Raw genomic sequence first — 8,425 nt, 5'->3', positions numbered from 1 at the left:
GAGCAACATCTCCAAATATAACAAAAACAAGGCAACCATTCTATCATGTCAGCATCTTGTGGATGGTGCAGTGTGTGATAGTGGATTCCACTGTCATTTTTCTACCAACTCATCTTCTATGCTATAAAGGAGACCTTCGGTTTGAGGTGATGCTCTGTCGGATCCCACGTTGGTAGATTAGCTGCTGAACTGTGATGCTGACTGAGATTCTACAGGTGAAAAAGGCAAATCCTTACCCAGTCAGAAAGAAATACTGCCCTCTCCAGGATGAGGGATCTCATCCAATCAATTCCCATCAGCAGCTGGAGGACCCTTCACGGAATGATGCCCTGTTACCATTACTGTTCATAGTGGATATCTGACATTTTGGCTGCCAACCATCACAAAATTCTTATTTGGGGAGACTCCCAACAACGGTGAGAGGTCAGGCCTATACCAAAAGCCAGAGAAGATGAATATTGTCTTGCTGGGGCCCCAGCAGCTAGAATGGCAGAAGCCTCACCATTTCTGGATTCTCAAGATGGAATCAGTCAGCCATTAATCACTGTAGCTGCATCCATGAAGGCATGGTCCCCACACCCATGACTGTGAGGGCAGCAACAGTGAGATCACAGCTGACAGTGATGTAGGATAGAAGAGGCTGGACACCCAAGGAATTTTCAGGAAGCCTGTTTATTAGCTTCAGGGTCCACAGGGGGCTATCGCCTAAAATTCTCTAAACCATGAGTCTGGAAACTCTTAGAACTTTATACCCACTGGGAAGTGAGAGGCTTGGAGGTCTACATTTTTGTAGGAGTCTACATAAAAGTCTTTTTTTTAATTCACAGAAAATGCTTTTTGTCTCATTTTTTAGATTAGTCAGAGGTTTTACAAGTTTTACCATAAAAGCAAAAATAACATCACCAAGTTTTTGCTCAAATTTAGCTTTAGCAAGACAGAGCAATTTAGTCTTCACAGAAAGTAGGAAGTTTTAAACCACACTGAGTTTGCTGATATTCTGTTAATAAGAACAATTATGGTGAGGGTCTCTGGAGAAACTCAATTAAGACTCTTATTGGCGGGGGTTGTGCGTACCACTACAATAGCCATAGTAATGATGTCCTAAGTGGCCATTCATGTGAAAACTCTTGGCTCTGCTGAGCCTCCTTTGCTTCCTACTAGAATCCTGATCTCTGTTCTTTTCTCTGATTCTGACTCTCCCATTAATTTTTTCCCCCTTATTGTCATCCAGGGTGAGTTTCTGTTTTTGCAACAAAGAGCCCAGACTAATATATATGCATTTATTATCATTAATCAAGCAGTTGACATGGTAGATAGTAACAGGCAACAGACACAGAAAAATATAAACCATGGTCCTAGAAAGATCAATATCAGGGCAAGACAGAGTAAGCAGAATGTCAGATGAATGCGTGGGACAGGGATTCACATAACCTCACCAGTCAGGGAAGGGCCTCACTAAGGAAGAGGGACTTGAACCTAGGTCTAAAGTGACTGATACCCACAGTTACTGAAAATACCAAACCACCCTGGCATCATGTTTGCCTCCCTTATCTTTTGTTGGTGAATTTCAGAGTCTAAGGTCACCTTCTGTGAATGATTAGCTCTTGTCTGTCTGCTCATCGGCCTTTCTTCCTTCTACACCAAACAGTAGTTTTGTTCACTTGTGGTTCTGGGAACAGAACCCAAGACCTTGTGCATACTAGACAAGTGCTCTACCACAAAGCTGCATCCCCAGCACAAAATTAACCAAACGAAACATGTAATTATTTTTGTTATTATTATTTTTCCTATTTTTGTGTGTGTGTGGTTTCAGGGATCAAACCTATGCCTTCATGCATGCTAGGCAAACTATGAAACTGTTTGAAAGGAAAAATAATTGCATCTGTATTTCTATGACCACATTCAGCAGTACAATCAAAAAATTTTTTTTGTTTTATTCTTTTCTAGAATAGTATTTTTCTTAAAAGACAAAATAACTTATTTCCAAACCATTCTGAAATCAATCAATCCTTCTTTTCTCCTTTTGTTCTTTTTTTATTATACAATAACTTTCATTTTACAAAAGTTAATATATGGTCATTTTAGAGGAAACAGAACAGGCAGAAAAATGAGACCAAAAGCAATAATCATCAATAGTGATAGCACAGGTTTTTTGTTTGTTTGTTTGTTTTTGGTGTATTTCCTTCAAGAATTATTGTCTGTTCATTTCAGTTGATGTTAACAAAATTGTAATTAGGAATGGGTAATGTAAGATATTTAGGTATATATATACACACACACACACACACACACACACACACACATTATATATCCTGCTTTACCCACTTCACATTTTCATTTTTTATTAAAAAAAAACCCAAGGACAGCATTTTTATGACCACATAATGTCCTATTATATGTTATAACTCTTTTATCCATTTCTCTGACAACATTTGGATTGCTTCTAAATAATACTATGATCAAAATGAAATTGTGTTTCACTTGTTTACAAGTCTTTTCTCACTTATCTAACTGCCCTTTAATGGAACTACTAGGTTAAATGGTATAAAAAATTAAAGTGTATTAGAAGCATGCTGTCAAGTTGTTTTCATAATGGTGTTACTAGTTCACACTCTACCCAGCATTTGCATAAGAATGCCAATCTCACTGTTGGATTAAAAAAAAATCTTTACTGATTTGATAGTTATTATTTCAGTATTATTTTAAAAGTATTTTAATTTATAAATTCCATTTCTACTTTGATGATCAGAGCTGTTGCTCATCTGTTGTTTCCAATTTACAAATGCATAGTTTACTGGAAGAAATGTGCAGATGATTTCTAAAATACATTCTTTGTCAGAAAGACACCAGTATGAATTAGCCTATTCTAGGAAAGGCAAAGATTGTTGACTATAGTTTCTTAACATGATCCAATATCCCAAATAATAAGAAATAACTGAATATCTCAATAATGTGCATGGTGTTCATTTACTGTAAAAACAAATTATATGCATTTACTTTCTGTCATGTTTTAAACTTCCTGGTGTAGGCTTCTCTTTCAAAGTTCAGTAGTTTAATCTGAGTCTAAAGATCGTAACAGTCTTTTCTTGTCTCCAAAAAGTAATTTCCTGAAAGCAATTGAAAACTATAAAACTAGCAATTACTAGATAAGGTCCACTGGTAAAATGAGACATTTGGGGCTGGTAAGTTATGATTTGTGCAGAAAAGGTTTTCAGAAAGCCCAGAAAGTGGCAACTGAAGTACCATCGACCCAGACAACATGTGGAGGAAAAATTGCTTCCTCTTTTTGCAAGATGTTGATTCTAAGTTGTCTAGATGTCCTCATTTTGGATGACATTTTTTCAAGTTAAATGCAATCATGTCCTTAAGATCTCATATGAAAATTTCCAAAGTGTAAAGAGGTTTTAAAGCAAGCAACCCTTTAGAAACAGGTTTTGTCAAACAAGTTTGTGACCCTGGTTCATGTTTTAGCACTTGGTACTTTAGAAGGAATAATATCATTCCTTTACACCCGGTCAATGTTACCTGTAGAAGAGTGGGGACTCCCTGACATGGTATATACTCACATATGCACAAATACGGGCACACACATCCATACCATATCCCGTTATCTTTCTATTACTGTATCACTACTTGCCACGGGAAATGGATCCAAGCAAGCTTTGTCCTGCTAAGGGCTCTGACCATGCAAAATACTGTTTGATGAAATATAATCTGGAAGTCAATGCTGGGAAGCTAACAGTAACATGATTTCATGGTATTAATACCAAAGTCAGCTGGAGAGTATAATTGAGTTAAAAAATAAAAAATCAGGAAGATGCCAAAGAGATGATAGATAGATCAGCACTATGTAGAGGGAAAGTTGGAAGCATGTTTCAAAAGGCATAAAAAACTTTTTATCTTCCTTAACCCAGCAATTTCAACTACTAGAAATTTATCTTAAGAAAACAATCATAGTTTTACAAAGAGATTTATGTTTAAAGTGTTCATTGCATCACTGTTTATACAACAAAAAATTGGGAATAACCTAAGAATCCAGTAATAGGAAAATATCAAACTGAAAAACATACAGTTGATGACATTTGACAATTTAAACCCATGAAGTAACCATTTTACATTATAAATTAGATATGTTGGGTATGGTCTATAAATGAGATGCATCAATGAAGAATTACGTAGTTGAAAAATACTAAATGGTGTGAGATAAAATCACTCTACATTGGTTAACAGAGGAAAAACAACCATACAACAAAACAATGATTACAATGAATCTGTTCAGTAACTAGATGGAGGTTATGGCTGGGCATGAACTTGATTTACAAGTATTATCTCTGACTTTTGGACTATGGATTATTTTATATTCATCTTTGTACCTTGCTTTGTTCTAAAAATAGCTATGATAATTATATATTATTTTCTCAGTTGTAAAAATACACCAAATACCACCCCCCCACACACACACACACACACTCATCCCTCAGTAAAGAGAATTGGTAAGAATGTTCCCCAGCCATTATAGCTCTGAAAAAAAAGTACTTTGCTTCCCCTCAGTGCCTGTCACAGTTCTGTCACAGGTTTGTTTTGTTTTGCAGTTGGGTGGATCATCAGGAATGTAAAGCCTTCTATTGTCCACCCTTAAGTCAAGGTTGACTTTACCCGGAAGCAGTTGACTAGAAGATGTGCCTTCAGGAAAGGCTTTTCTGTGCTCCCCAGATGACTGAAATACCTTTTGCAGAGGGAAACCTTTCAAAAGGACATTCTTCTTCTTCACTGAGAAGTGTGATCCTCTCTGGGGTTGAGGAAGGACACAGGGATGGCCCACTGGGCCAAGCGGTGAGACTGTTGTGGGAGCAGTGCATTTGGCAGGGCTGTGAAGGCTGAATACAGAGGAGGTGCTGTTCTTGCAGACCTCTTCAAGTTCATGGTAGAGAAATGGAAAAAAAAAAAAACTTTAAAGAGAACAAAAGCCATAGGGTTTTAAAACTGTTTTATCTTATTTTTGAGCAGTAGTTTTTAATACCTTTTTGCAGTGGACCGTGAATGGCGAACTAGAGAAATTTTTTTGGTATTATCCTGAGAACCTAAGTACAGATCCAACTGCTGAGGAATCTGTTGGAGCTGGTTTCCATAATCCACTGGCGAGGGTAAAAGCATGTTGAAACACTACAGCAAATGATTCAAAACATGAATAAATCCAGACTTGTTTCAAACGTGTCATCTTAAAGTACAAATGTAGTTACTTCATAATTTGGCAAGTTTTTCCTGACACAAGATAGTCACAAGACACCATCAGAAAAATGACTGGATCCACCCAGGACTTCAGAATTCCTGATTCAGTTTTAATGAAGGGAGTTCTTTCCAGGGTCTTATAAAGCAAAAAATTGAAGGAAACATAAATGGCAATATTGATAAAATACACAGATTTACTAAATAGTTGACGTGGACAAGTATTTTAATATGTGCAGTTATCATTTTAACTACGGATTCCTCTACTCAGTGACTAGTAACAGCACAAATTCCAGATCAGGCTCTGGGTTATAATCCCAGCACCACCACTTAAGGCTTTGAGGTCTTAGTCAGGCATCCTAACCTCTCTGTACCTCAGTTTCTCTATGTATAAAATGACAGTAGTAGTAAGAACTCCCTTGTAAGAATATTGTGAGAAATAAATGAATTAAAATATGTAGTCCCTGGATATGTTAAGTGATAAGGAAATATTGGTTCTCAGGATCTCAGGGTTTTTTTTTTTTCCTTCTATATCAGCACTTATCAGTATTTTTTCTCCTGATTTATCACACAGGGATGTATAATAAGGGGAAGTCATAAAAACTCCTCTGGAGGAGGGGGGATGCTAAACTCCTAGAGGCTTCTTTCGTTTTCTAAAATCTCCACAGATGGACTAGATATCCACTCCATTTCTGAGATGGTGGTAGATAGAATGATTCAGTCAGGGACATGTCTGGCAGCAACGTTCTCAGGTATACTATTTCCTGTACAGCACACTTCTCAGAACCTCCCTACCCTATAATTCCCGGAGCCAGATCACTATGTATATAAGTGTGTTTCTCTAGTCACAAAAGCTTGATGCTGCTGCCCTGAGCCTGCCCTGGGTTTCTGTTTGTGTTGACACACCCCATATCTACCCAGAGAGCTCTGACTGCTCGGGGGTTCTGCCCTCTGCCTGAGAGGGAGACGGCTGGCCACACTATGTCAATAAGTTATGACAATGACCTTGCAATCTGAGAATCAATTTATGGGGGTGTTTTCCAAGCAGTGTTTTCCTTTTGCCAGGAGGAAGCCTAAAAGGCCATCTCTCCACAGCACTCACATCTGGTAGTCAGATTAAAAAAAACTTCCTTCCCAGGGGCCACGGCCAGGGCTTTACTGGCTTAAAGGGCACTTTTGTATTGTGGGCTCAGTCCTGTGTGCCCACGCATGCTCGTGTACACACACACACACACACACACAAACACTGTTATAGTCATCATTTTACCAATGATCATAAAATATATCAATAGTATATAATAAAATGTATTATTCAACCTAAAAGCTTAGTTTTTATTCTTTTGATTTTTAAAAGAAATCAAAACACTTCTTCTCTGGGAAAACACCAAATGATGAATGACGCTGGTCTAGCAAGAGGTCCCGGAGGTCCCAGAGGTCCTGGAGGTCCCAGCAGGGGTCCCAGGGGCCTAGAATGGGTGGCTTCCATGGAGGCTTCTGCAGTGGTCTCCGAGGCCATGATTGGGGCCAGGGCCATGGCCGTGGGGCTCGTGGAGGCAAGGTCGATGACAAGGAGTGGATCTTGGTCAGCAAGCTGGGCTACCTGGTCGACACATGAAGATCAAGTCCCTGGAGGAGATCTGTCTCCTCTCTTGGCCCAAGGAAAGGAGTCTGAGATCACTGACTTTTTCCTGGGAGCATCACTCAAGGATGAGGTTTTGAAGATCACGTCTGTACAGAAACAGACTCGTGCTAGCCAGGGATCAGGTTCAAGGCATTTGTAGCTATCGGGGACTACAGTGGTCACATTGGACTGGGAGTAAAGTGCTCCAAGGAGGTAGCCACTGCTATCAAGTGTCTTGACATTGTTCCTGTGAGGAGAGGCTCCTGGGGAACAAGATTGGCAAGCCCCACACTGTCCCTTGCAAGGTGACAGGACGTTGTGGTTCTGAGCTGGTGCCACTCATCCCTGCCCCCCAGAGGTACTGGCATTGTCTCAGCCCCTGTGCTCAAGAAGCTGCTGCTGCTGGCTGGTATTGATGACTGCTGCACTTTAGTCAGGGGCTACACTGCCACCTTGGGCAATTTCACCAAGGCCACCTTTGATGCCATCTCCAAGACATACAGCTACTTGACCCCTCATCTCTGGAAAGAGACTGTGTTCACCAAGTCTCCCTATCAGGAATTCACCAACCATCTTGTGAAAACCCAAGCAGAGCCTTTGTAGAGAGGACCCAGCCTCCATTTGTAGCTACAACATAGGGTTTTTAAACAAAAATAAAGTGAACGAAACCTGTTTAAAAAAAAAAAGAAATCAAAACATTTTCATGGACCCTTACAAGTACCATGGGCCCTAAAGTTGTGCTCTATCTAAGAGGCAAATTGGCCCTGATCACAGTGGCTACCGGGGTCCAGTGTGGAAGTGTCTTGTCATTCATACCAGCCCTCAAGTGCCACTGCTATATTTTGGACCTTAAATGCCCCCAAAGTCCCCTTGTTAAAGCCTTGGTCTCCAGTCCACGGTCTCCAGTACTATTAGGAGGTATTGGAATCCTTAAGAGGTGGGGCTTAATAACAGGAAAAGTTAAGTCACTGAGGATATGGGTACCCTGGCTCCTTCCTTTTCCTCTTTCACTACCTGTCTCCCTTAAGGTGAATAGATTTGTTCCATCAAGTGCTTCTCACCAGGTGTGTTTTCTCACAACAGATCTCAAAACAATGGGGCCAACCTACCATGCACTGAAACCATGAGCCAAAATACACCTTTCTTCTTTTTAATGTGATTATCTTAGGTATTTTGTTATAGTGACAGAAAGCTGACTAACACAGTTATCATTGTCTACCACGTTATCATTGTCTACAAATGCCAGTGCTTTGGATTGTTAGTTGAATTGCATGGAATTAAACTTCAAAGGGTAAAACTACTGAAGTAAAGACACTAGTGTCTAAATACTATCTAAGGAGTACTTGTGATGTTTCAAGTTTTTCATCTTATAAGTACACTTTCCTTTTATATATATAAAAACACCCAATTTTATGTTGCCTAGGGCAGTAAAAAATATCTGTGGGAAAAGAATCCCAAGCTGAGGGAAGAGTTCGTGTAAACGCCCCCAAGGAAGGTGTGTATCTGGAGAGACTGAGGATCAGAGGAGGCCAGAGTAAGGGAAAGTGGTGAGCAATGGGGAAGGGGTGGGGTAGCTCT

General features: G+C 39.7%; 1 pseudogene; it reads left to right on the top strand.

Annotated features, from left to right (window-relative positions):
* Window positions 1-3,418: 3,418 nt before the first annotated feature.
* Window positions 3,419-8,425, top strand: part of LOC107149555 — a 38,881-nt pseudogene continuing 33,874 nt past the window's right edge.

This window comes from Marmota marmota, unplaced genomic scaffold (assembly GCF_001458135.2).
Source record: "Marmota marmota marmota unplaced genomic scaffold, marMar, whole genome shotgun sequence".
Classification (NCBI taxonomy): Eukaryota; Metazoa; Chordata; class Mammalia; order Rodentia; family Sciuridae; genus Marmota; species Marmota marmota.
This window is presented reverse-complemented; position numbering and strand designations above follow the sequence as displayed.